Here is a 27782-nt window from a genome sequence, read left to right on the forward strand (position 1 = left end):
GACAGTTTACGTTATTTTCTTTAATTTTATTTGCTCTGCAAAAAACTTTTACAACATTTTAAAACCAAAATTTACAAACCTTGTGTTAAGGATAAATGTTAAATAAAATCCATCAAACCATCCCTCACTGAAAACTATTGTGGAAGTGCAATCTCCTGGAGAATCCCTGCCTACTCCTTCCTACCCGGGCTCCATGGGAGACCTGGGAGATAGCAGCAGGAGGAGACGATTCAGCCTTTCAATCCTGCTCCACCATTCAGTGGGAAACAGCTGACCATCCAGCTCAGTCTCCTGTTCCTGCTGTGTTCCAATCCCCTTTCATGACTTTACCTCGAAGAACTATATTTAAGCCCTCCTTTGGCTTCACTGCCTTTTGTTCCAGTGACGTTGCTGTGTTACTGTGTGGGTGTAGGCAGGGATATTGTGATAGTTCTGCCCCCTGGAGGATGCACTCAGCGTCCCTCATTATCCTGCAGGAACAGCAACTGGGTTTCAGCAACTAGAGATAGAAACCATTTCTAGGATATGGGCATCACTGGCTCAGCCAGCATTTATTCCCCATCTCTAGTTACCCTTGAGAAGACGGTAGTGAGCTGCTGTCTCGTACCATTCACAGTCCATTTGGTGCAGAAAGACCGACAATGCTGGGAGGGATAGTGTTGCAGGATGTTGGCCCAGCGAGTCTCCATCTTTGGTTCTTCAAACACTGGGTAACTTAATCACAATCTGCAATGATTTTGAGATTTCAGTCTGCAAATCTTCACCATCTAGCACCCTGTATAAAGGAATATGTACAGGTTAGAAATTCAGAACAGACAATTCTAGTTTCTCTGGAATATCTTTTTCCACTTTCTTCCCCCAATACTGTAACCCTCCAGCTCACTTACTCTCTCCCACCATTCTGACTCCACTACCCCCTAAAGTGCACCCTCCCCATTCTCATGGAGTTGCTGATAAACAGATGCATGCCACCACTTTCCGTCCCTGGTTAGACGCTGCACCCTTTCTGGGTTCACTTCCTTTCCCTTCAGTTGCTGCAAGTCAATAATGTAACAGCAGAATGAAACAAAAGGAAACAGACAGGGAGGTGGCAGATCCTGGATAGAAGAGGAACCTTCAGGCTGGGAGAATGGGTCACATCCTTCTTAGTTCCCCATTAGTTGATTCCCACCATTACAATGAATTGGGGATGGAGAGTGGTCCTACATGGGTGTAGTGACACTTTGAACCCCCACTGATCAATACTATGAGCAGATACATTCCTCCTCCAGCCAATCACAGTGTGAAATACTTTCCGCAAAGTATACTTACCCAAAGCACATCTCCAAAACCCACCCACATTCTGTACATGTACAGTGCCGGGTTTCCCCCCACACGTGCACACAAGGACTGCACAAAACACTATATAGGACAAACAGGAAGACAGCTAACAATCCGCATACATGAACATCAACTAGCCACGAAACGACTACTATCCTTAGTAGCCACACACGCAGACAACAAGCAACATGAATTCGACTGGGACAACACTACTATCATAGGGCAAGCCAGACAGAACAGCCAGGGAATTCCTTGAGGCATGGCATCCATCCACAAACTCCATCAACAAACACATCGACCTGGACCCAATATACCGGCCACTACAGCGGACAGCTGAAACTGACAACCGGAAGCGGCAGGGACAGGCCACTATAAATGCCAGAGGAAATACCACAGAAGTGCTTCACAGGAGGCTTCCAAGCACTGGGGATGTCACCTAGACAGGGGACGAAACGTTTGCAACAAAAATTTCCAGCTCGGCGAACAGAGCCACAACAACGAGCACCCGAGCTACAAATCTTCGCACAAACTTTGAATCCCCATTCAGATACACAGAACATATAGACTGTCACTGGGTTTTACTGAGATATCTGCTTCCACAACCTGATTTTCTGATGTAAGGAATATAGATTCAGCCAACTGGGGCGTGGGGAGGTTAATAGGAGGAGGAGATTTTAAGCAGAGGTGGCTCAATGGTTAGCATTGCTGACTCACAGCGTCAGGGACCTGGATTTGGTGCCAGCCTTAGGCGACTGTGTGGAGTTTACATGTTCTCCCCGTGTCTGTGCGGGTTTCCTCTGGGTGCTCCAATTTCATCCCACAGTCCAAATATGAATAGGTTAAGTGGATTGGCCATGCTAAATTGCCCACAGTATCCATGCGTGTGCAGGTTAAGCCAATAACCATGGGAAATACAGGGAATGGGAGAGTCTGAATGGGATGCTCATTATAGGGTTGGTGTGGACTCCATGGATGATTACCCTCTTTCTGCACTGTAGGGACTCTATTCTATTCTCATGAAGAAGAATGTACTTATCTCAATGTGCTGTGAATCTGGGGAATTCCTTATTCAAAATGCAGTGGATGCCAGGACAATGAGCAAATTTAATGAAGAGATACAGATGTTGATTTTGCAATGAGTTGAAGGGTGAGAGAGAGCAGGCAGGAAAATCCAGCTAAGACAGAGGTGAGCTCAATCATCACCGTTTAAAATGGTGGGGCTGGTTCGAAGGGCTGCATTGCCTCTCCTGTGCCCAGTGCTTATCTTCTTACGGTAATAACTGGAAAGCTGAATCCAACACTCACCACCTTCACCAAAGGAGATTTTCGAAAAAAGCAGGATAGTCAGGTGGATTAGCGTTCCAAACTTAGATAGTGAGGAAGCGTGTAGGAGATAATGATTTTACATTTTTAAACTGAGGTGAGTTAAAAATCACACAACAGGTTATAGTCCAACAGGTTTAATTGGATCAGGATGACGCAGCAACTCTCCGAAATCTAGTGTGTTTCAAATTAAACCTGATGGACTATAACCTGGTGTTGTGTGATTTTTAAATTTATACACCCCTGTCCAACATCAGCATCTCCAAATCATGTAAACTGAGGGGAGACAGTGATTTATGGTTTTAGACTGTGTAGTACATTCACACCGTCCAAAATACGTTGTTGTGAATATCTATCCTGTACTTTATTACAAAGCCAAGGTCTCTGACAATGAAAACCAAAACACCCAGGTAACATCGCCTCACCTCGTAATCTGATAAAAGACTTGTGATAAGTATGGTTAAATTTAGAATACAGTTGGAAAGCGGGAAGATTAAATCCAATCCCAAGATCCTGTACTTCAACAAAGGAGACTACAATAGGATGAGGAGGCAGTTGGCTAATGTCGACTGGAAGCAAAGATTTTAGGGTGGGACAGTTGACAGACAGTGGAGGAATATAAAAGAATTTTTCAAACTGCTCAGCAAAAGTATATGTCAGTGAAAAGGAAGGACTGTAGGAAAAGGAGTAATCTGCCATGGGTGGCTAAGGAAATAAGGGAGTCTATCATATTGAAATAGAAAACATACAAACTGGCAAAGACCAAGGAGAAACTAGGAGATTCGAAAATCTTTAAAGATCAACAGAAAGCTGGATGGGATTGGGGGAGAAAAGTGATGAGTAGCTATCCCCAGGGCCGGAATAGCAGTTTACACTGCTAGAGGGGAACCTATTGTGTGGGGAACATATGGCCTCTGTAATTGTTGAAGCACTTAACTGTTACCATAGAGATAATCCTGATCAAGTTACAAATCACAGCACACTCCAAAAGCTTGTACTTCCAAATAAACCTGTTGGACTATAACCTGGTGTTGTGTGGTTTTTAACTTTCTGGATCAGTGGTGCTGGAAGAGCACAGCAATTCAGGCAGCATCCGAGGACAGGCAAAATCGACGTTTCGGGCAAAAGCCCTTCATCAGGAATAAAGGCAGAGAGCCTGAAGCGTGGAGAGCTAAGCTCGAGGAGGGTGGGGGTGGGGAGAGAGTGGCATAGAGTACAATAGGTCAGTGGGGAAGGAGATGAAGGTGATAGGTCAGGGGGGAGAGGGTGGAGTGGATAGGTGGAAAAGGAGCTGGGCAGGTCGGACAAGTCAGGGGATCGAGTTGCTGGAGGTTAGAAGCTAGGATGAGGTGGGGGAAGGGGAAATGAGGAAACTGTTGAAATCCACATTGATGCCCCGGGGTTGAAGTGTTCCGAGGCGGAAGATGAGGCGTTCTTCCTCCAGGCGTCTGGTGGTGAGGGAGCGGCGGTGGAGGAGGCCCAGCACCACCATCTCCTCGGCAGAGTGGGAGGGGGAGTTGAAATGTTGAGCCACTGGGCGATTTGGTTGATTGGTGCGGGTGTCTCGGAGATGTTCCCTAAAGCGCTCTGCTCGGAGGCGCCCAGTCTCCCCAATGTAGAGGAGACCGCATCGGGAGCAACGGATACAATAGATGATATCTGTCACTATCCCCACCCCCCAGAACCCCGAGGGGAACACTACCCCTGCTCGTGACTCTACCCCCATTCCCCCCACCATCACACCCACTCCAGGTACTGGCTCCGACCCCACTCCCAGCTCTACACCCACACCAGCTCCCAGCTCCCAGCCCTGCCAAGTTTTCGCCATCCCTCCAGACCTCCCCCTCACTGAGGACGAACGATCAGTCCTCAGCAAAGGACTCACCTTCGTCCCCCTCCGTCCACACATCAATGAATTTAATACACGCCGTGACATCGAACAATTCTTCCGTCGCCTCCGCCTCCGAGCTTACTTTCACAATCAGGACTCCCGCCCACCTTCCGAGGACCCCTTCGCCCACCTCCAACACACTGCATCCACCTGGACACCCCGCGCTGGCCTATTACCTGCCCTCGACCTCTTCATTTCCAACTTCCGCCGTTTAATAACTGAAACCTACACTGCACTCATCACATTTCCAGTGTTTCCCCATGGCACTGCAACCGACGTGACAACGTCAATGGATCACAAGCCATGATCGATAATTAACTCCTTTACGACAATCCTGTTTTCATAGCATTTTCCATGGTGCAGGCATCCTTGTGTCTTTCTGGTTGCATGGTTAATTAAAAATTTGTCCTCACACAAAACAAATCTGTAGCTTAATTGTTCCTGGGAAATGTGCCATGTTTCTTCAGACATTTAACAACAAATGAACTCTCTCTCCACACTCACCACACTAACATGGACTTGGCTGTACCTCAGTAATGTTTCCAGTCACAGTGACATTTGAAATATTCGCCCATGGACAGAATACACACCTTTCCTTCCACATGAAAAGGCCAATGATATTCAGATCGGCACGGATCAAGTAACTATCAAAACGGAACGTGAAGTTCAATTTGAATTTCTCATCCACAAATCCACCCTTTCAGAACCCTACAACAAAGAAATCAAGTCACCACCGTTAACACAGGATGGAAATTCATAAGACAGTGATAGTATTAAATTGTAGTTTCTTTGTTCCCCCAAAGCTTTAAATCTCAGTCTCACAATTGCTCCCTTCTGTGAACTGAAATCCAAACCAATCTCCTTACCCTTTTCCTCCACACCCAATTCTCACACACTCTCTCTTCTCTTTGAAATCAGCTTCCTAGCTCCTGCCTGCAGACTAAGAACCAAAAAAAGGTCTCCTCCCACAATCCAAATATGCGCAGGTCAGGTGAATTGGCCATGCTAAATTGCCCATAGCGTTAGGTGCATTAGTCAGAGGGAAATGGGTCTGGGTGGGTTACTCTTCTGAAGGTTGGTGTGGACTGGTTGGGCCGAAGGGCCTGTTTCCACACTGTAGGAAATCTAATCTAATCAAATCAATGAGTCTGACTCGGAGCCTCCTGGATGTTGGTGAATCCTTTCCCCACCTCCCAGGTTTCCTTCCTGGTCAGAACCAAACTGATTTTTTTGCCCAAATCTGGAACATTTTATTTATTTCCCCCACACGGACCCTCTGATGAGAACCATCCTGCACACACTGGCCAAGTCATATCTGATTGAAGTAAGATGAACCAAATTAGAACGTTAATTGCAGGCCCATCTGTGTTCCTTTCCATAACATTCCTGAATCTTCACACGAGTTCTGATAACTTTCTGCAAAATGCTCCCCCCACTGATAGCTGACCACTTGTCACGATATCAGGGGCAGGGGACATTTCCCTGGGTCCTGTTCCCAGAGGGAGGAAACTGCGAACGACAGATTAATCCCACACACGCACAGCCTCCCTCCTGGCCCTGACCAGCCCTGCACATACACCAACAATTGGCCAGCACTGCGCCCGTGCACTGGTCTCCCCTCCGACAGCACATGCTCCAGGTCACACACGAAGCTGGGTGATTGACAGCAGCTGCTGCCCAATAGGGTGGAGGGGGCAGGGCTGGAGATTGTAAACAATGAATGAATGTGGAGGACACTGGGGGGTGGACAGGTCAGTGAGGGACAGGAGCAGTGCAGCAGCAGGAGGGGACCCTGGACAAAGTTAGCAATGGGAGAGTCTGACAGGAGAGAAACGACAGGAAAGCTCTGTTGAGGCTCAGGCAGGGACAGCTGGGAGACAGTATGGCCTGGCGGCTTGGGCACGTTTTCCAATCAGCCTTTTCAAAGATGCTGTTATTCAACTCTGAGCCCGATCCTCCTGGTTCAGAGGTAAGGACACTACCACCATTTCCTGGTGGGCTAGTGGAAAGAAGGGAAGATTTTCTCAATCTCTCTCACATGGAAACTCCATGAGCTCCTCCCACTTACTGTCTATGGTGGGGATGGAAACAGAGCAGATGGGAGCGGGGTTCGGGATATAGGGACTGCCTTTCAAATGGAACTTACCTGTGTCGGTTATATTAACATGACTCAATACACAGTCACCAACACAAACCTGGTGTACTTGAACTTTATACAGAATATTAACACTCATAACTGGGTGACACAGATCCCAATGTACAGAGTTAAGTCCTGGATATTAATAACGGCTTTGTGTATGAGAAATCACGTCTCATGAACTTGAGTCAATTTTTTTGAAGTAACAAAGAGGATTAATGAGGGCAAAGCAGTGGAAATGATCTACATGGACTTCAGTAAGACGTTCAACATGGGAGACTGGTTATCAAGGTTGATCCCATGGAATACAGAGAGAACTAGCCATTTGGATATAAAACTGGCTCAAATGTAGAAGACAGATGGTGGTGGTGGAAGGTTGCTTTTCAGATTGGAGACCTGTGACCAGTGGGGTGTCACAAAGGATCGGTGTTGGATCCACTAATTTTCATAATTTATATCAATGATTTGGATGTGAATATAGGAAGTATTGTTAGTAAGATGACACCAAAATTGGAGGTGTAGTGGACAGTGAAGAGGATTACCTCAGATTACAACGGGATCTTGATCAGAGGGTCGAATGTGCTGAGGACTGGCAGATGGAGTTTAATTTAGATAAATGTGAGGTGCTGCATTTTGGGAAAGCAAATATTAGCGGGATGTATACACCTGCTGGTAAGGTCCTCGGGAGTGCTGCTGAACAAAGAGACCTTGGAATGCAGGTTCATAGCTCCTTGAAAGCAGAATTGCAGGTAGATAGGATAGTGAAGAAGGTGTTTAGTATGCTTTCCTTTATTAGTCAGAGCACTGAGTATAGGAGTTGGGAGGTCATATTGCGGCTGTACAGGGACATTGGTTAGGTCATGCTTGGAATATTGCGTGAAATTCTGGTCTCCTTCCTATCAAAACAATATTGTGAAAGTTGAAAGTGGCCAGAATAGTATTACAAGCACGTTGTCAGGGTTGGAGGATTTGAGCTACAGGGAGAAGACAAATACATTGTTTTCCCTGGAGCGTCAGATGCTGATGGGTGACCTTATAGAGGTGTATAAAATCAGTAGGGGCATGGATAGGGTAAATACACAAGGTCTTTTCCCTGCGGTGGGGAGGAGGCACAATGGGAGGTGGGAGACAGAGGGGGGAGACCGAGAGGGGAGGGTGACCGTTATTTTGTAGATCTACAACACAACCCTGTTCCTGTTTTCTCCGCATCCCCTTCAATCCCTCTGAAGGGCTCAGAACAAGTGCACAGTCCCTGGAAAGTAGAGTTTCAGGGTGATCAAGTGCTGAAGGTTGCATTTGGGACGCTGACCTTTATTGGTCTGTGCACTTATCAATAAATGGACCTGGGTTCAGTTCCACTGTCCTGGATTCATGTCTGTGGCCACAGACGCGCCTGTCACTGACCCTGACTACTGCATCCCCTGTCACTACAGCTCTGCCATTCTCCTTCCTCCCGTTCTGTGCAGCGGAGCTATCTGTGGTGTCATGTCATCATCTGTTGCTGATTTCCCATGAGAGTCCACCCCCCTTATAAAATCCCAAGCTGTGCACAATATCTGTTTGAGAAGCGGAGCGATCAGTGGAGAGTCCTGCACTTCCTTCCTGAGCCTCTTACTTGATCTGATGGTCACCCATTCCCTTTCTGCCTGTGTAACCCTCACCTGCAGTATGACAAACTCACTAAACGTGCTCTCCATAACATTCTCAGTATTGCTCCACAGTGAGTCCACTCTCAGCTCCAGGTCTGAAAAGCAGTTTCCCGGTAGTTGCAGATGGGCAGTCTTCCTGCACACATAGCCGTCACGGACACAGGAAGTGCCCCTTATTTCCCACATTGTGCAAGAGGAGCACACCACTGGTCTGAGGTCTCCGATCACAATGTCTCTCTCGTTTCAGTTAGTTACTCCCATTAGGAGAATTTAAATGAGCTAGTAACCTTCCTTCTCTTCAAACTTTTCCATTATAATCAAAAGTCCCGATGTTTACTTAAGCTGATATTTTATACTTTAAAAACTGTTTTAAAAAAACTCAGCAGGTATCGCTTACAACTTGGCTGTTCCCATTGGGACCATGTGAATTTCTGAATGGCCTGCACTAAAACTGAAGCTGTAGTTCACATTCTCCCTGTCTCCCCTCGCTCTGTTTACAACCAACTCCAAAACACTCTCTTTAGCCAATCAGCACCCACAGTGCAGCCCTATCATTTTCATTGTCTGCTCATACCTACATTGCCCCAGCCTCCTGTACTGTTCTAATTCATCTCAATGGGAGCTCAGGAACAGCATCTCATCTCTCAATTCAGCCCTTTGTAATCCCAGAGTCAACAAGGACTTCAGCAGTTTCTGAATGAACAGACAGTTGTCAGAACCTGGAACATTCCACCTGAAATGGTGCTGGAATTTGAGTCCATAAGGAATTTTAATGAGAAGTTTGCAGGAATTGAAAATAAGGAGTTTACAGATTAACATCATGAAGTGGGTGATTGGGTCTAAATCTGACAGTTCCTATAAAGAGACGAGGTGTAATTTGGATAAATCTGTGCTCCCTCTCAGGCCAATACCTCCTTCCACAGCTGCAGGGCCCAGAATTGAACACAAACCCCAAGGGTGATCCAACCACTAATTTGAACATCTTTCTGCTTTTTGCTTGAAATAAAAACCAGATACTTTCCCACAGACAGAACAGACACACCTTTCACCTTCCACAGTTAAATGCCAATGGTATTCAGATCCTGATGACCCTGCTGACGGTAGAATATTGCTTTTGGGATCCCTGTCTCAATTATTCTCAATTAATATCCTATAAAATGAATTGACAAAACAAAACTCACAGTCAGTGCAGGCTGAACAGTAAAGACAAATATTTCTCTTGGTATGTGTTTGATGTGTAAATGCTCCTCTTGAAATCACCCCGCCCCCACCCAGGAAGAGGACATGTCTATGCGCCTCTCTGTACCTTGCCCCCAATAAAGATGGCAGCCATAACCCAGGACCTATCACCGCCTGAGGGCCACAGCCATTTTCCCATTTGCTGTAAACGTGGGACCAAGAGTTTCTAATTCAGGCCTAACTACCTGTACAGAGTGTAATTAAACCCTCCCAGTCGAAACCGGATCCAACTCCCCTTTCCCGTTTCCTCCTCCTGCACACACCAAGGGTCATTCTAGATCCAGTGACCCTTCCTCAGAACTGACGGCAGCTGGGAAAATTAGAATCCCTACAGTGTGATAACAGGCCATTCGGCCCAACAAGTCCACACCCACCCTCTGAAGCGTTTCTCAACCAAACCCATTCCCTGACCCTCTTATTCTACATTTCTCCTGACTAATGCACCTAACCTATACATCCCTGAACACTATGGGAAATTTAGCTGGGCCAATGCACCTAACCTGCATATCTTTGGAGATAGGGATATAAAGAGTAAATAATAGGTGGGGATGGAGCCCAAAAGAGTCAGTAACATTTGGAAAGACAAAGGAGTGGATAACAATCTGCCTGGGAGGGTGCATAGCTGTTAATGGAGGGGACAGGAACCTGTGTCTGGCAGCATCTCAGTGGAGGTGCTGGAAATGGCAGCTGATGATGTACGTTCTGCTGCAAAACAGACCCCGAGCTTCCAGCTGCCTGTCACTTTAACACACGAGTCTGCTCCCTGGCCAACATCTCTGTCTCATGCTTACTGCTGTGTTCCAGTGAAGCTTGATGCAAGCTGGCAGAACACTCCAGGGCATACCAAAACACCCCGTATTTCAAGGACTGCAATTTCCCCTCCCATGTGGTCAACAATACTCTCCAGTGTATCTCCACCACTTCCCACACCTCTGCCATTGAACCAAACCTCTCCAACTGCAGCAAGTATAGAACCCCCCCAGTTCTCACCTTCCACCCAGATACAATGTATCATCCTCCGCCATTTCCACCACCTACAATCAGATCCCACCAGAGATATATTTCCCTCTCCATTCCTTTCAGCATTCCACAGAGACCATTCCCTGTGAACTCCAAGTCAGATCCATGCCTCCCAACAACCCGACTCCCAGCCCCTTCACTTGCCAATGCAAGAGGTGTAAAACCTGTGCCCACACCTCCTCCCTCACTTCCAAAGGACCCTTCCACATCCAGCAGAGATTTTCCTGCACATCCAAACAACTCACCTATTATGGCCTTTGCTTTCGATGTGGTCTCCTCTCCACTGGGGAGTCAGGACACCAACTTGCGGAATGTTTCAGGGAACATTTCTGCGATGCATGCACCAACAAACCCCACCATCCTGTGGCCGACCACTTCAACGTCCCCACCCACTCCACCAAGGACATGCAAGTCCTGGGCCACCTCCACCACCAAATCCCAGCCACCCGACGCCTGGAGGAAGAAAACCTCATCTTCCACATTGGGACACTTTAACCACAGAATCAAGGTTTCCTCATCTCCCCTCCCCTGCCTTATCCCGGATCCAACCCTCCAACTCGACACCACCCTCTTGAACTGTCCCACCTGTCCATCTTCCTTTCCAATTATCCACTCCACCCTCTCTCCAATACCCTCCACCTACATCTACCTATTGCCTTCCTAGCTCCCTTCCCACCAACCACACACATCCCTCTTATTTATCTCTCAGCCCTCTTACTACTCCCCCTCCCCCACCAATCCCGGTATTCCTGATGAAAAGAATATGCCCAAAATGTCAATTCTCTTGCTCCTGAGATGCTGCCTGACCTGCTGTGCTTTTCCAGCGCCATACGTTAATGCAAGCTGGAAGAACAACACCTCATATTCTACTTGGGGACCCTGCACCCCTCTAGCCGCAGTATCAAATCCAATAATTTTAGGTCCTGAACTCTCCAATTTCCACACACCCTAGCCTTTTAACCCACATACCAGGCCTTGTTATCGCATAGCCTACCATTACACATTATCTATGGTTAGCCACTAACTGTCCCCATAAACAGTTATTCACCCTTCCCCAGCCAGATCTTTATCCACTCCTTTGTCCAACTGCTCCCATCTCTTTGGACTCTATCACCACCTATCATTTACTCCTTAACGCCTACCTTCTGCATATAAACCGACATTTCTTTTCAGTAACATCAGTTCTGAGGAAGGGTCAGCAGATCCAAAATGTTAACTCTGATTTCTCTTCACAGATGCTGCCAGACCTGCTGAGCTTTTCCAGTCCCTTTTGGTTATTGAGAGAGATTTACAGCATCTGCAGTTCTTTTGGTTATAATTTACAAGGAATTTCTTATTCAGGTCTAGCAGCCTAAAACCGTGCATTTATAAACCCTCCCAGTCCACAATAGCTCCATTTCTTCCCCAGACTTTGCAGTCTCTCCCACTCCCTTCACACTCACTAGGTCCCCCCTCACCGTGACACTGCGCCTGCACAGCTTATGGCCACGTGTTGGCCTGCTGGACTCACCCCAATTCACTCCTATTGGCTGGAGGATGACGCCAATTCTTCTATTGGTCTGAAGCTGCTGTCAATCACCCGGGCCCCATTGTGACATGAGTGGGCTCCTCCCAAGGGCATCGGATGCTGAGGGGTGACCTCATAGAGCTTTATAAAATCCTGAGGAGTGTGGATGGGAAAAATAGACAAGGTCTTTTCCCTGGGGTGGGGGAGTCTAGAACGAGAGGGTGTGGGTTTAAGGTGAGAGGGGAAAGATTTAAAAGGGACCCTAAAGGCACCTTTTTTCACACCGAGATTGGTGCAAGTATGGAATCTTCTGTTCAGGGAAATGGTGGAGGCTGGTACAATTACACCACTTGGCATCTGGATGGGTATGTGAATAGGAAGGGTGTAGAGGGATACGTGCCAAGTGTTGGCAAATGTGACTAGATTAGTTTGGGATATCTGGTCGGCATGGACCAGTTCGACCAAAGGGTCTAATGCCATGCTATAGGTCTCTATGACTCTGTCCTGGGATGAGCTTCATCATTCACAGTGAATGGGGCAGTAACACAGAGCATAGGGGTTTGGGGCTATTCAGCCCATTGGGGCTGTACTCTCTCCCCCTGGAGATGGTGCCAGTCTATCCCAACTCACCTCCCATTTGTCTGTAGCCCTCCAAATCCTTCCTTAAAAAAGTTAAAATTCCAAATTTGTTTTGACAATAACTACTGAATCTGCATCCAGCTCTCGGTCAAACTGTTCCAGATGATCAGAACTTAGTGAGTAAAATAATCTTCACATTTTTAACCTGCATTATTTGCCAGTTACCTGAAGGTAGTTACTAAAAATTGTGACGTTAATAATTTCTCCCTCTGTCTCTCTGTAAATTAAATATCCTGGAAACAAATCTGCTCCTGGTCGAAATCACTGCCTAACCTTCTCAGCTCCAAGGAGAATTATCTGATCTTCTGTTAACTCTCCATAAAAGAGAAACCCATCTTAATTTTATTAGTGCCATAAAGATGTACAGCAGAGAAACAGACTCTTCCATCCAACTTGTCCTTGCCGACCAGATATCCTAAATTAATCTCATCCCATATGCCAGCACTTGGCCTATATCCTTCTAAACTTTTGCTAATCACATACAACATCTCAAAGGCATAATTGGGTAATTGTACCAGCCTACACACTTCCTCTGGCAGCTCATTCCTTAAACGTACCATGTTCAGCTAGAAACATTACTCCTTAGATCCCTTTTAAATCTTTTCCTGTGAAGCCTGTGCCCCCAAGCTTTGGACTCACATATCCTAGGAATAAGACCCTGGGATTTCACCCTATCCATGCCCCTCACAATTGTATCCGATGCTCCAGGGAAAACAGCCCCAGCCTATTCACCCTCTACCTACATAGCTCAAACCCTCAACCCTGGCAACATCTTTGCGGATCTTTTCCGAACCCTTTCAAGTTTCACAATATCATTCCGATAGCAGAGAGACCAGGACTGAAAGCAGAATTCCAGAAGTGGCTGAATCAATGTGCTGTGCAGCCGCAAAATGGCGTCCCAACTCCACTACTCAATGCACTGACCAGTAAAGGCAAGTACACCAAACACCTTCTTCACTACCCTGCCTATGATTCCACTTTCAAGGAACTATGAACCTGCACTCCAAGGTCTCTTTATTCAGCAACACTCTCCAGGACCTTCCCATTAAGTGTATAATTCCTGCCCTCATTGGCTTTTCCAAAATGGAGTATCTCACATTTATCTGAAATAAACTCGATCTGACAATCCTCAGCCCATTTGATTGAAGTCCCATTGTACTCTGAGGTAACCTTCTTCGCTGTCCAGTGCACCTCCAATTTTGATGTTTACTGTAAACCCACTAACTATACCTCATTTATTCACATAGAAATCACTGATATAAATGATGAAAAGCAGTGGACCCAGCACCGATCCTTACACCATATTGCTCATCACAGGCCTCCAGTCCGAAAAGCACTACCCTCTGTCTCCAACCTTCCAGCCAATTTGTATCCAAACAGCTGGTTCTCTCCGTATCCCAAGGTGGCTAACTCGCTAACCAGTCTGTCATGTGGAACCTTTTTGAATGTCTTTCTGAAGTCCAAGTTAGTGATTTATGTACAAAGGCATGCTGACTATCCCTAATCACTTCTTGCCTTTCCAATTACATATAAACCTGTCCTTCAGAATTCCTTCCAACACCTTGTCTGCCACTAACTTCAGACTCCCCAGTTTATTGTTCCCTGGCTTTCCTCATCACCTTTCTCGCAACACCTCACCTGTGGCTATCAGTGATAGAAATATCTCAGTGAGGGCCTGGCAATCACTTCCCTAACTTCCCACAAAGATTTGGGATACACCTGATCAGGTCCCACAGATTTACTCAGCTTTATGTGTAAGACATCCAGTACAACCTCCTCTGTAATATGGACAGTTGTCAAGTTATCACTATTTATTTCTCCAAAGTCTCTAGCTTCCATATCCTCTTCCAGTAAAAGCTGACATGAAATCCTCAGATAGTATATCTCCCACCTTCTGTGGTTCCACAGACAGCCTTGTTGATCTTTGAGGGTCCATATTCTCTGCCTGGTTACTCTTTTGTCCTTCGTGTTTTGTAGAATCTCTTTGGATTGTCCTTAAACCTCTTTCCCCCCAAAGCTATCTCATGCATGCTTTTTGCCCTCCTGTTTTCCCTCAAGTGTACTCCTACTGCCCCAAAACTCCGAGGGATTCACTCAAACCCAGCTGTCTGTACCTGCCATATCCCTCCTTCATCTTTTTGACCAGACCCTCAATTTCTCTAGACACACAGCATTCTCTACACCTACCAGACTTGGCAATAACAGGAACATACTGTCTATGTTCTCTTGTTGTCTCATTTTCACAGGCCTATGGAGGCAATGGCAGATGAGGACATGGAAAGAGTCATTCTCAGTAAAGAGGTAGTGTTGTGAAAGATAACAGCCCAAAAGTACATGGGTCTCCTGGCCATGATGGAATGCATCCCAGGGGACTAAAAGAGATGGTGAAGGGTCTATTGACCTTCCTTGCTAGAGGGATGGTTATGCTGCAGCTGTACAGGGTGCTGGTGAGGCCACACCTGGAGTACTATGTACAGGTTTGATCTCCTTACTTCAGCAAGGATGTACTGACACTGGAGGGGATACAGAGGAGGGTCACTAGTTTGAGTCAGGATTTGAGAAGGTTGGTGTATGTGGAAAGATTGTATAGACTGGGACTATACTTGTTGGGATTTAGAAGAATGGGAGGTTGTATTGGAAAAAAATAAAATTAAGAAGTGAATAGATAAGATAGAAGCAGGGAGGTTATTTCCACTGGAGGGGGGGGGGGGGGGGGGGGTCAGCCGAGAGAGCATAGCGTCAAAATAAGGGGGTATCTGATTTAGGACAGAGTTGAGGAGGAACTTCTTCAGCTAAAGGGTTATGAATCTGTGGAATTCCCTGCTGAGTGCAGTAGTTGACATTATCAACTCGAATGCCTTTAAGGCAAAATGTAGATTTGCCAACAGGAAATGAATTAAGGGTTATGGTGAGGGAGCAGGAAAGTGGAGCTGAGGCCATGAAAAGCTCAGCTCTGACCTTATTGAATGGCAGTGCAGGCTTGAGGGGCCAGATGGCCTACTCCTGCTCCTATTCCTTCTGTTCTTATGTTCCCACTTTCCAGCCGTCCCTTTACCTGGGGGTTGCAAAGAAATATTGAAAGTTCTCGCCTTGTACCGTCAAAATTCACCTTTGTCCAACTTCGAACACCAACTTTTAGATCTGGTCTATTATTTTCTGCAACTATTTTAAAAGTAGTAGAATTATCGTCAGAGAATCCCAAGTGTGGAAGCAGGCCATTCAGCCCATCACATCCAGACTGACCCTCTGAGCCTCCTATCTTACCCCTGTAACGCTGCATTTCACATGGCCAATCCACCCAACCTGCACATCCCTGAACAATATGGGCAATTCAGCCTGGATTATCCACACAACGTGCACATCTTTGGACTGTAGGAGGAAATCAGAGCACCCGGACGAAACCCACACAGACAACCTCAATAAGGTGATCATCCTGTTCCTATTTCCCAGTTCCACACAAGTAAGTTCACCGGGCGAACTCCCATGAATATCCTCCCTAAGCACAACAATAATGTTATCCCTAATCAAAAACACCATTCCACCTTCTCTCTTATTCCCCCTTTCTATCCTTCTTCTTACATCTATTCCCTGGAACATTAAGCTACCTGTCCTGTCCAACCTAAGCCACGTTTCTGTAATACCCACTATATCCCAGTCCCATGTTCAAAACCATATCTTAAACTCATCTGCTTTCCCTGTCAAACCTCTTGCACTGAAATAAATGCAGTGCAGTGCTATCAAAAGGACAGACTGATGGGCAGAGTGGGTAAGATGGCCCTGTTGGTGAGGGATGACGTTCAGTCCCTTGCGAAGGGGGAGACACAGAATCAGGAGATGTAGAGTCAGATTGGAGGGTGGCTAATGATTAGATTAGATTACTTACAGTGTGGAAACAGGCCCTTCGGGCCAACAAGTCCACACCGACCCGCCGAAGCGCACCCACCCAGACCTAACACTACGGGCAATTTAGCATGGCCAATTCACCTGACCTGCACATTTTTTTGGACTGTGGGAGGAAACCGGAGCATCCGGAGAAAACCCACGCAGATACAGGGAGAATGTGCAAACTCCACACAATCAGTTGCCTGAGGCGGGATTTGAACCCGGGTCTCTGGCGCTGTGAGGCAGCAGTGCTAACCACTGTGCCACTGTGCCGCCCTAATGTTGTCCCACTTTTCAAGAAAGGTGGGAGAGAGAAAACAAGGAATTATAGACCGGTTAGCCTGATGTCAGTGGTGAGAAAGATGCTGGAGTCAATTATAAAAGATGAAGTTACAGCTCATTTGGAAAGCAGTAATAGGATTCGTCAGAGTCAGCATGGATTTCCAAAAGGGAATATACTGACTTGGATTGAAAATTGGCTGGCTGACAGGAAGCAAACAGTAGTGATAAACGCTTCCTTTTGGAATGGCAGGCAGTGACTAGTGGGGTACCACAAGGTTCGGTGCTGTTTACAATATACATTAATAATATAAATGAACATATTAAAAGTAATATTAGCAAATTTGCTGATGACACAAAGCTGGGTGGCAGGGTAAAATGTGAGGAGGATGTTATGAGAATACAGGTTAACTTGGACAGGCTAGGTGAGTGGACAGATGCATAGCAGATGCAGTTTAATGTGGATAACTGTGTGGTTATCCACTTTGGAGGTAAGAACAGGAAGGCAGATTACTATCGAAAAGGAGTCAAGTTTGGTAAAGGGGAAGTACAACGTTATCTAGGTATCCTTGTACATCAGTCAATGAAAGCAAGCATGCAGGTACAGCAGGTAGTGAAGAAAGCTCACTGCATGCTGGCCCTCATAACAAGAGGAATTGAGTATAGGAGCAACAAGGTCCTTCTGCAGCTGTACAGGGCCCTGGTAAGACCGCACCTGGAGTATTGTGTGCAGTTTTAGTCTCCACATTTGAGGAAGAGCATTGTGGCTATTGAGGGAGTGTTGGGTAGGTTCATGAGGTCAATTCCCGGAATGGCGGAATGATCACATGTTGAAAGATTGGAGCGACTGAGCTTGTATACACTTGAGTTTAGGAGAATGAGAGGGGATCTGATTGAGACCTCCAAGATTATTAAAGGGTTGGACACTCTGGGGACAGGAAGCATGTTTCCAGAACCAGAGGACACAGTTTAAAAATAAGGGAGAGGCCATTTAGAACAGAGTTGAGGAGAAACGTCTTCACCCAGAGAGTAGTGGCCACATGGAATGCTCTGATCCAGAAGGCAGTGGAGGCCAAGTCTCTGGATACTTTCAAGAAAGAGATGGATAGAGCTGTTAAAGATAATGGAATCAAGTGTTACAGAAATAAGACAGGAACAGGATACGGATTGTGGATGATCAGCCATGATCATAATGAATGGTGGTGCTGACTCAAAGGGCAGCATGGCCGATTCCCGCACCTATTGTCTATTGTACCTTGTCAGTCCTACCTCATTCTGTGCCTTGCCCTTGCCTGCCTTGCCTGTCTAACTTCTCAACTGTACCAGTCTCAGACTTACCTCCTTTCTCACTACCTCTTTAGGTTTACCCCCCACTCCCTCACTGGTTTAATGCCTCCCGTGTAGGACTAGCAAATCTCCCTGCTTGGATATTAGACACCTTCCAATTCAGGTCTAATCCATCTTTCTTATGCAGAGATTCCAATGATCCAAAAATGTGAATCCTTGTCCCCTGTATCAGATCCTTGGCCACGCATTCATCTGCCGTACCCTGCTAGTCCTAATCTCACTAGCATGTGGTACCGGGAGTAATCCAGATATTACTACCGACAAGGACCTGCTTATTATCCTACAGGCTAATTTGATTAGATTAGATTACATTACAGTGTGGAAACAGGCCCTTCGGCCCAATAAATCCACACCGACCCACCGAAGCGCAACCCACCCATACCCCTACATTTACCCCTTACCTAACACTACGGTGTAATTTAGCATGGCCAATTCACCTGACCTGCACATCTTTGGACTGTGGGAGGAAACTGGAGCACCCGGAGGAAACCCACGCAGACACGGGGAGAATGCGCAAACTCCACACCCGGAATTGAACCCGGGTCTCAGGCGCTGTGAGGCAGCAGTGCTAACCACTGTGCCACCGTGCCGCCCACACTTTGCTATATTCTCTCTTCAGGACTTCATCCTTCTCTCTTACGTCATTAGTACCAATGTACAGCGACCTCCCACTGATCATTCTCCCCTTTCAGAATACTCTGCACCCTCAGAGCCATCCTTCACCCAGACAGTAGGGAGACACCACCCCATTCTGATGTCTCACTGTTAGCTATAGAAACTGCAGTCTGTACTGCAGACGAGAGAGCCCCCTATCACCATCGATTGTGTGGAACTGGATATACCTCACATTACACTAGATAGATCTATTACACTAGGAACTTGGCTGTCAGTGCGATAGTCCCCTGAGAGTCTGTGACCCCCGACGCTTTCCAAAACAATATACTTGTTTGAGATGGAAATAACCACAGGAGACTCCTGCACTACTTGCCCTCCACTTCTCCCTTTCCGAGAGGAAACCCATCCACCTGACTGGATCGGCAGTTTTCCTACCTTTCTGAAACTGCCACCTATCACACCCCCCGGCTCCAGTAAGTTCTTCATTACCTTTAACCATCGCTCCATCTGATCCATGAAATCCTACAGGATTTGCATCCTCACTTCCTGCAGACAATCAGGATCACTGAAACTTTCCTTAATCTCCTACATCCAACAGGAAGAGCACATCACTGTACAAATGGCCATCTCTGCACCTGAACAGTCCACAGACCCAGAAAAAGGCACACAGTCTTACAGCTTTACAAAACACTACTCTAGAATAAATTAGTACCAATATTTTATATTAAAAAACTTAATCAAAGTATCATAAGATGTGTATTTAAAGAAATAAACCATCACCCTACTGAATGTTGTAGCTTTACTAAAATAAAACAGACTAAGATTTATCTTTGAAGAGACCGAAACCCACTGAGCTGTGAGTCACAGATGAACAGCACTAAACAGAACCTTCGCTCAAATTTATCCATGTCGACCAGATATCCGAACCTCATCTTACCCCTCTTGCCAGCACCTGGGCCATATCCCTCTAAATCTTTCCTATTCATGTCAAGTATCCAAATGCCTTTAAAATGCTATAATTGTCAGCCTCCACCACTTCTTCTGGCAGCTTATTCCATACACGCACCACTCTCTGCTTGAAAAAGTTGCTCCTTAGTTCCCTTTTATATCTTTCCCCTCCCACCCTCAACCTATGCTCTCTATTTCTGGACTCTCCTACTCAGGGAAAAGACCTTGTCTGTTTACCCTATCCATGCTACTACTGATTTTATAAACCTCGACGGAGGTCACTCCTCAGTCTCTGATGCTCCAGGGAAAGAAAGCCACAGCCTTTTTGCTCTCTTCCTGCAGCTCAAACCCTGGCAATATCCTTGTAAATCTTTTTTGAACCCTTTCAAGTTTCACAACATCCTTCCGATTGACGGAGAATATTTGCACACAATATTCCAAAAGTGGCCTAACCAATGTCCTGTACATGACCTTCCAACGTCTATACTCAATGCTCTGATCAATAAAGGAATGTATTCCAAACACTTTCTTCAATATCCTATCTACCTGCAACTCTACGTTCAAGGAAATATGAACCTGCACTGCAAGATATCTTTGTTCATCAGCACTATCTAGGAATTTGCCACTAAGTGTATCAGTCCTGTTAAGATTTGCTTTTCCAAAATGCAGCACGTCACATTCATCTGAATTAAATTCCATCTGCCACTTCTCACCCATCTGAACAACCTCCTTATTGTAATCTGAGGTAACCCTCTTTGCTGTCCACTATACCTCCAATTTTGGTGTCATCTGCAAACTTACTAACTATACCTCCTATGCTCATATTTAAATCATATATATAAACGACGAAAAGTGGTGGACCCAGCACTGATCCTTGCGAGACTCCACTGGTCACATGCCTCCAATCTGAAAAAACAACCCTCCACCACCACCCTGCCTTCTACATTTGAGCCAGTTCTGTACCCAAACGGCTTGTTCTCCCTGCATTCCATGAGATCTAACCTTGCTAACCAGTCTACCATGGGGAAGCTTGTCGAGCGCCTTACTGAATTCCATAGATCATGTCCACCTGTCAGCCCTCATCAATCCTCTTTGATACATCTTCAAATAACTTAAATCAAGTTTGTGAGACATGATTTCCCACGCACATAGTCATGCTGACTATCACTAATCAGTCCTTGCTTTTCAGAATACACGCGCATCGTGTTCCTCAGGATTCCCTCCAACAACTTGCCCAGCATCAATGTCAGGCTGACCGGTCAATAGTTCCCTGGCTTGTCCTTACCACCTTTCTTAAATAGCGGCACCACGTTAACCAACCTCTAGTCTTTCGGCATTTCACCTGTGATAATCGATGATACAAATATCTCCACAAGAGGCCCAGCAATCACATTCCCAGCTTCCCAGGGTTCTAGGGTACACCTGATCAGATGCTGGGGATTAACCAAGCTTTACGGGTTACAAGACACCCAGCACGTCCTCCTCTGTAAGGTGGACATATTCAACATGTCGACATCTATTTCCCCACATTCTATATTGCCCATGTCCTTCTCCACAGTAAACACTGATGCAAAAGATTCAGTTAGTATCTCTCACATCTCCTGCGGCTTCACGCATAGGCTACCTTACTGATCTTTGAGGAGCCCTATTCTCTCTCGAGTTACCCTTTTGTTCTTAATGTATTTATAAACACCCTTGGGATTATTCATAACCCTATTTGCCAAAGCTATCTCATGTCCCCTTTTTGCCCTCCTGATTTCCCTCTTAAGTATACTCCTACTGTCTTTAATGCTCAGGGTTTTTGGGAATTTTTGGATTGGAATAAATGCAAAATATTACATCTTGATAAAACAAACAAGGGCAGACTTACACTAATTAAAAACAGGGCCTCGAGTAGTGATATGGAACAAAGAGGCCGAGGGGTTCGGGTCTTTCAAGTCTGTGTCACTTGTTGACAGGGTGGTTAAGAAGGTGCCGAGCACACTTGCCTTCATTGCTCAGACCTTTGCGTACAAGAGTTGGGACATTATTTTGGATGTTGGGGAGGCCTTTTCTGGAATTCTGTGTCCAGTTCTGGTCATGCTGATATCGGGAGGACATTATGTAGTTGGAGCGGATTTAGAAGAGATTTACCAGGATTTGATGGGAATGGATAGTTTGAATTATAAGCAGAGACTGGATAGGCTGCGACTTCTTTCACTGGCGTGCAGGAGGCTGAGGAGTGACCTTATTAGATGTTTCTCAAATCATGGAGGGTTGGTATCAGTAATGTGAACAGCAGGTGTCCTTTCCAGGAAGGGACGCGATTCAAGACTGGGTACATACCTTTTAAGGTGACAGCACAACAGCTTTAAAAAGGCGTTCGGGAACTTTTTTTTTATTTTTGTTCAGATAATGGTTTATGTGTGGAATGAAATATCAGAGGAAGTGGTAGTTGTGAATCAAATTACAATTTTAGGGTGGCACAGTGATTAGTACTGCTGCCAGGACCCCAGGTTCAACTCCAGCTTTGGACAACTGTCTCTGTGGAACTTGCACATTCTCCCAGTGTCTGCATGGGTTGCTTCCAGGGGCTCCAGTTTCCTCCCTAATGACAGAGCAGCCCTATGGTCTGGTAGGACAATGCTGCCTTTACCTTTTACACAGCGATGCCACTGTGTCTCTGGGGTGGGGAGAGGGAATGCTGAAGGTGGTGGATGGGACACCACTCAGGCACAGTGCTTTGTCCTGGAGGATGTTCACTTTCTTTAATAGTGTTGGGGGGTGCACTGATGCAGGCAAGTGGAGAATGTTCCAACACAACCTGATGTGTACCTTATAGAGAGCAGACAGACATTGGGGAATCAGGGGTTTGGGGAAACTGAGGTGTTCTCCTTGTAGCAAAGGCAATTGAGAGGAGCTGTGACAGAGGGGTTTAGAAAAGTTACCCGTTATAATAATAAACCTTACACCCATCAGCTCATTATACAAGGATTACAGGACACACATTAAAGGTTTGGGAAGATTCAAAGGAGAACTTTTATGTAGCAAATGGGATTTGGATGGAATACAATACTCACACACAATGAGAATATCCAAGTCCTGATGAATTGAGTAATTCAATCAGAGTTAGGTGTTACAATGACTGAGATTACCATCTGAATGTCCACCTGTAGTATCCTGTAATACAAGTTTATAAAATCCATCACTGTCAGTTCAGGTTAGAAACTCGCACCATCCCCTCCTCCTGGCCCAGGATGACTGGACACATTACCCCTTGTGGAGGTCAGCAGTCAGTTCAGGTTGAAATCTATGTGGGTTTCTAGGAGTTTCCACCTTGGAATTTCATGTGATTGAACAGGGCAGATCTTTGACACATGGGACAGAATATTCCAAGAGTCAGTGAGATGTGGAGAGCAGGATTTGCTTCTTTTTTTTTCCTTCCGTGCTGCCGCTGTGCCTCATCAATAAGACATGGGGGGTGAAAGGCTCATGCAGTTCGATGGGCAAGTTTTTTCCATTCTGACCAATGGGCAGCAAGCTCCTCCCATAGAGTATCTCTAAAAACAGAGCAACTCTGCATGCTTCACACTGCCCAGTGCTCCCAGTAAATGTTTAGAAGGGGGGAGGGGAACTCCTGGAAAAGGCATAACTGTAAAGTCCTAAGAGGTTTGTGAACAGAGAGAGATGCACAGGAGAAGGGGGCAACAAGTTGCCAGATGGAGTATAATTTGGGAAAATGGGAAGTTGGTCATTTTGGAGGGGATAATAAAAGAACAGAGTGCTATTTAAATGGTGGAAACTGTAGAAAGCTGCACCACAAAGGGACCAGGGTAATTGTGCAGGAAACACTGAAAGCAGCAGATTCTGGGTCAGTCACGAATCAAGGGTTCATTTCAGATTCATCAAGTTTAAGGTAACACCGACACGGGTAAGGGGTTTCAGTAGCAATGGAGCTGGGGTGAGGTGGAGACAAGCAACATTTGAGAGTTTGGAATTCCTGGTGTTTGAGATTGCGTAGATGTTTGATCAGAAGGTCACCTTGGGGTTACAGATATGACAGCAAAGTTGTGAAGTCTAGTTCTATCTCAGACTGCACCCAGTGAGAGGGAGGGGCTCAGCAGTAAGGGAAAGGAATTTGTAATAGCAACTGAGGGTAATGGATTTAACCGTAACAATGTCTCTTTGGAGGAAATTGCAGTGGGAACGTGATAAGCAGTTTGGTAACTGAGTAACAGTGGAGCAATGGAGAGGGATGGTGGGGAGGGAGAGCTGGGCATTGTCAGTGTACATGTGAAACCTCACACTGTGCTTTTGGACAATGTCACCTCCTGGCAGTGCGTAGGTGAGAAACAGGAGGGACCAAGGATAGATCCTTGAGGGACACCAAATACAAGAATTCAGAAAGGAAAGGGAGAGTGGAGATGGAGCAGGATTTACAAATGATGGTGAGGTCAAATGTTAGTTTTTTTTTGCAGAATGGATGAGAAGAACATAACCAGAAAAGACAGACAGACAGAACAAGGAACAATACCTGTGAATTGGCGAGGGGGAGTGATGAGGAGGAAACAGAATTGGAATGTCTGTAGTTTAGTGAGACTAGTAAAAGATCAAGGTGAGCTCTGATAATGCTTGACAAGAGACTGGAGAAAGGTGTAAGTTTGGGACAAAAATCAGGAACACCATGTGAGGCAGTTTGTCTCGGTGGGCTAGTGGGAGGGAGAGAAGCAGAAGAGGCAGCTGATCGGATTGTCTCAGTCTTAGTGACAGAGAAACTCAATGTGCTCCTTGCTCTTGTCGTTGGAGGGAAGGATGAAGGAGACAGGATGATGGACAGTGTTTTACAAAGAAACAAAACCAGGGTTAGTGATATTTAAAATGAGTGAACAAACCTAATATATTTAACTTTTATCCAGAATATTAAAATGTACAACTGAAGTCCTTGCTCGCATCCCAGCTCGGCAGACGGTGGAATCTGAATTCAAGAAAAAAATAACTGGAATTAGGAATCTCCTGATCTCCATGGAACCATTGTCAATGGTGAAAATAATCCTGACAACCTGACAGTTGCCCAACAAGCTACTCACTGTATTAATCACTGCAAAGTCTCAACACAGGAATGAAACTGGATGGAGCACTTGGCATCTAACAAGGCATTAGGAAATACAACCACAGAATCAGCCCTCTCGACTCTGCAATTCTGCTCACTAACATCTGGGTTTTTTTGTGCCAAAACGTGGTGAGCTGTCTCACAGACTAGTCAAGGAACAGCCTGACATAGTCATACTCAGAGTAACCCCTTACAGATAATGGCCAGACACCACCATCACCATCCCTAGATAGACAGTGTGATGATGGAAAAGCACAACAGGTCAGGCAGCATCCGAGGAGAAGGAGAATCGACGTTTCGAGCCGAAGCCTTTCATCAGCCTGACCTACTGTTTTTTTCCAGCACCACACTCTCGGCTCTGATCTCCAGCATCTGCAGTCTTCACTTTCTCCTGAAATCTCTGGATATGTCCTGTCCCACCAGCAGGACAGACCAGGCAGAGGTGATGGCACAGTAGTGTACACACAGAACCATTTGCCCTGGGAGTACTCATGGACACCAGGAAGTCTCATGGCTCCTGCTGATTACCACGTACCGTGCTCCCATGGCTTATGAATCAGTGCTCCTCCATGTTGAATAACACTTGGAGGAAGCACGGAGACAATAAAATGGTGACAAGCCTACTCTGGGTACAGGATTTCAATGTCCTCTACCAAGAGTAGCTCAGCAGCAGGATTACTGACTGAGCTGGTCGGGTCTTCAAGGACATAGCTGCTCAACTGGGTTTGCAGCAGGCAGTAACGGAACCAGCAATAGGGAAAAACATAAAAGATCTTATCAGTATGAATCTGCCAGCTGCAAATGCATCTGTCCATGACAGCATCGGTAAGAGCGACCATCCCACAGTCTTTTTGGAGACAAAGCCTCACCTTAAAGTTGAGAAAAACCTCCATTGTGCTGAGTAGTACAATCACCGTGCTAAATGGGACAGATGTAGGAACTCAAACTGGATCTCTCTCAGGCACTGTGGGACAACAGCAGCAGCAGAACTGTACTCCAGCACAATCTGTAATCTCATGGGTTTGTACTGATAGCTTGTGCTCCAGAACTTGCCACTCACCAAGCTACGTACCGCTCCAGCACTGTCATCGACCGACAATGTGGAACATTGCCCAGGGATGTTCAACACAAAAACACAGGGCAATCCAACCCAGGCAATTTCCCTCTGTCAGTCCACACTCGATCAGCAGTAAAGTGATGGAAGTAGTCATCAACAGGGCTATCAAGCAGCAGCTGCTCAGCAACAGCCAGCTCAGCGACACTCACTTTAGGCTCCACCAGGGCCACTCAGCTCCCGATTGTGTTACCGCCCTGATTCACAATCTGGCAACCAGCTGAATCCCAGAGGTGAGGTGAGAGTGACAGCCCAGTCCCACTCCAAGATCACTAATTCTAGCTGGTTCCACCCTCATCTCAGCTCATATACTGAAACTCTCATCCATCGTGTGTTATTTCCAGACTTAATTATCCAAACACACTCCTGGCCAGCCTGTAATCTCAAGAAAAAAAATGAAAGGTCTATCGTGCACGTGCTCACTTCTCCCCAAACATGTTCATCAGTCAAAAGGCTCCTATTCACAAGCAACAACAATTTAAAATTCTCATTCTTGATTTGATTCCTGGCTGTAATCATCCCTAGCTCCCTGCACCACACATTCTTTGTCGAGGTCTCAACCCATTTTCTTTGAGACTCCCAACGATTTGTTAATTCATTACTTCAACTGTGTGGCTGATTCTACAGTTACTAAAGCAACATGGTCTGGAATTTGCAGAAAAAACCTCACAGGTCTGCTTTCTACCTTTAAGACATCCCTCAAAACCTGCTTTTTGGCAATGCTTTTGGTCACCTGACCTAATATCTCCATCTCTGGCCTTATATCTAAAGTTCTCAATAGTATTTTTATGAAATTATAAGTATGACAATAAAACTACAAACTGTTGTTGATTTGGACATTATCTTCAGATCTTTACTGTTGCTGTAATGAATAATCTGTAACATCTCTTACCCAACACATTGTGGGAGCACCTTCACCACACAAACTGCAGCTGTACAAGAAAGTCAAACATCACCCTCTCCACAGGCAACAGGGCTTTGGCATTAATCACTGGTATCTGTGGAAGGAGAAACACAGTTGATGTTTCAGGGAGTGCAAAATGGATTCCAGGGAATGAAAAAGAAAAAAGTAATCTGATAATAGAGCAGCACATGGTCAGGGGCTGGGCCTCAGTCAAAAACTCATTTACAAAGGGTCTATAAAAGTAATAATACAGTAATAAACAGACCAAAAATACACCCATGGTTCGAGACTGAGGAAGCTAGATATTGACAAAGTGGTCATGAGGGAGCCCAGAGGTGAATCAGAGCAGTATGGGCTGATGTGATCACAATGACTCTCTACCAGAGAAAGGCTGCACATGCGCCTGGCTGCACCTTGCCCCCTACAAAGATGGCGGCCGCGCACGTGTCCAGTGAATCGTTGTCCCGAATAAAGATGGCGGCGCTCACTCAGGCCTGCAGCCGCGCTGAGGCCATTCCTCATTTACTGCAAACACGGGACTGGGACGTTCAAATTTGTATTTTCCGACATACACAATTTGTTTGTAAAACCTCTCCGCTCATGGCAATACAGTTTTTCTCCAGTTTCCCTGTTTATTTCTTTCCTTACCGTATCCTTTCTCTCCATAACTTCCCGAACATTCATTACTGCGACTCTGCGCCGCGCGCGAGGGTGATCACATGGTTTAGTTTAGCTCCGCCCTTCATTCACTTTGATTGGTTGGAGGACCAACATCCCGCTAGGTCATCCAGCTCCGCCCACCGTCCTTTCATTGGTCCGGTGCTGACATCAATCACCCGGAGTCCCTTTGTTGGCGAGAACATGCGCAATGTGTCCTGC

At 46.0% G+C, this 27782-nt stretch overlaps 1 long non-coding RNA gene across 4 annotated transcripts; it reads right to left on the minus strand.

The window, feature by feature from the left end:
• LOC148135757 (uncharacterized) lies at positions 1 to 27619 on the minus strand. Of its 4 annotated transcripts, none has more exons than XR_015754943.1 (6): positions 27552 to 27619; positions 26892 to 26997; positions 24668 to 24750; positions 22856 to 22955; positions 5125 to 5242; positions 1 to 775 (listed from the first exon to the last, which is right to left on the minus strand). It is a non-coding gene; the product is annotated as an uncharacterized LOC148135757 (long non-coding RNA). The 4 variants fall into 4 exon arrangements; XR_015754944.1 differs by lacking the exon at positions 27552 to 27619 and adding an exon at positions 27169 to 27244; XR_015754941.1 differs by lacking the exon at positions 27552 to 27619 and having other exon boundaries at positions 26892 to 27232.
• Between the last annotated feature and the right edge of the window lie 163 nt (positions 27620 to 27782).

This window comes from Chiloscyllium plagiosum, unplaced genomic scaffold (assembly GCF_037043375.1).
Source record: "Chiloscyllium plagiosum isolate Xiang-an unplaced genomic scaffold, Cpla_swu_hap1 HiC_scaffold_48, whole genome shotgun sequence".
Lineage (NCBI taxonomy): Eukaryota > Metazoa > Chordata > Chondrichthyes > Orectolobiformes > Hemiscylliidae > Chiloscyllium > Chiloscyllium plagiosum.